The sequence below is a fragment of the Vicia villosa genome, linkage group LG6 (genome assembly GCF_029867415.1).
Source record: "Vicia villosa cultivar HV-30 ecotype Madison, WI linkage group LG6, Vvil1.0, whole genome shotgun sequence".
NCBI lineage: Eukaryota > Viridiplantae > Streptophyta > Magnoliopsida > Fabales > Fabaceae > Vicia > Vicia villosa.
In genome coordinates this window covers 23,926,869-23,928,848 of record NC_081185.1, presented here as the reverse complement: position 1 = coordinate 23,928,848, position 1,980 = coordinate 23,926,869, and positions in this window count along the sequence as shown.

The window sequence follows — 1,980 nt, the reverse complement described above, 5'->3', positions numbered from 1 at the left end:
ATGGAAGATAGAGCAAGCATACGATACCAACATGGATATGTGTTACGCTTCATTGGGAGTCAGTTAAACACTATCTCATCGGAGTGCGCTTTCAAAATAAACCCTACTTCAATTAGGACTTTTAAGGGTTGTAACTTGGCCAGGTTCACGGTTTTGGAAACAAAGGATTTTTAGGCTCAAAATTATTTGGTGCCCACCCCCTTCGTGATGTTCTCCAATCCTATGTTCAATTAACTCGACACGAGTGTTCATCCCTCACAAGGAATTTGGAATGGTTGAGGAATCAATAAGGTTATTTGGACATGGCGGTCACTCACCTTTTATTCTTCTGATTCATTGTCACACGACTTTGTTCTTGCTTGGTAATTTCATCATCTTTTTTTTTTGCTTCTTTTGTCATTTCCCTTTTTTTGCTATATATATATTTTTTTTAACAAGTCGTGTGACCTCGCATTATCTTTGATTCGTTGGCGGTGATTGCGACTGCCTCGCTCCTTTGATTTGATGAAGGATTACCACTGTGGTATCGTCATCTCTTGATCTCTTGATGGAATAAGGATAATCATTGCGGTTTTGACATTCCTCAACCTTTGGAAGGATAACCATTGTTGTATCCTTAGATGCACACCCTTTTGGTGAGTTTTGAACACTCAATCAAGTTAACTGAACACTACCCTGCCCCAAGGTTAAAATTAGGGGTTTTTTTCTAATGAGAAAAGAAACTCCTACTTCAAGGCTCAAAGGGGTTATCGATGGTCTATCTACCTTATATCTCCAGTGTTTGGGGATTTGAAATAATGCCTGTACATCCTCAGTAGGGTTTTTTATTCAAAAACACATGATTAGAGATTTTTGCGTTTTTATTTTTCATCATTCTCCCTCGGCTCTTTTCCTAAGCAAGTGATTAGTAAAGTTGGTATCGTAATGCCAAAAACATTTTTTATGAGTGATAACGAATAGATTACTTCAAGACAAACATAAGCAATGTAATTTTATTTTCATTCAGAAATTAACAAGTTTTTACATGCTAGCAATGCTTAAACAAACAATGAAATGTTACAAATGAGAATGCAATAAAGAAACTAAATGAATGCCATTGTTGAGGAGACTTGACTCCGTCTGGACTTATTGATCTTGAATACTTTTTGCAGTTCTTTCCAAATACTTCAGATTACTCCAAAAGAGAACTCCAACGAAGTCACCAATGAGTCGTAGACTTTTGCCTTGCTTTAGGGATTCGAGCAATGCAAGTGATGCAATGCTCAAGATAAGAGTACGTCTTGCTTATCCCTCGTGCGGGAGCCCCAAGCATAGTTGCTAGAGTAGTAATCGCCATCCTAAATGGAAAGAATCTTGTATGATCATCAAACTCAAGAGAGCTACTAATTGAAATTCCAACAAACAGGGAAGTGAATGGGCACGAGGCAATAGAATCACATCAATTTGTTTCTCATATTCTTCTTGTCTCTGTTAACAAGCGGAGGCTACTGAGAAGGAAATTCTGAGAAGAGACAACTGAGATATGAAGTGGAACCTTGATAATGAGAAGCATTGTGTAGAACACTTTTGATTACCACATGGAAAGAGATTTTGACAAAGTCATCCAGGAATTTGTAAAGCTTTTAAGGGATTCGAACAAAGCAAATGGTGCAATGCTCAAGATAGACCAGGTCTTGCTTATCCCTCGATCGGGAGCCCCATGAACCTTTCAATTTATGTGAAGACCATTTGGAGTGAATGATATCGCTTTGGAGTCAATGAGATCTTGAACTTTGTGTTTCAAAATATTACAATCCTCAGTTGAATGTCCAAATGTCCCAGAATGGTACTCACACTTGGCATTTAAGTCGTATCCCTGAGGAATCGGTGTTGGAGGGGGCTTAGCCTCCCTTAGTTCGACCAAAGATTCATTGAGTAAATGAGAGAGCAGTTGACTATAAGTCATAGGAATCGGGTCAATCTTTCTCGGGGGTCTTCTCG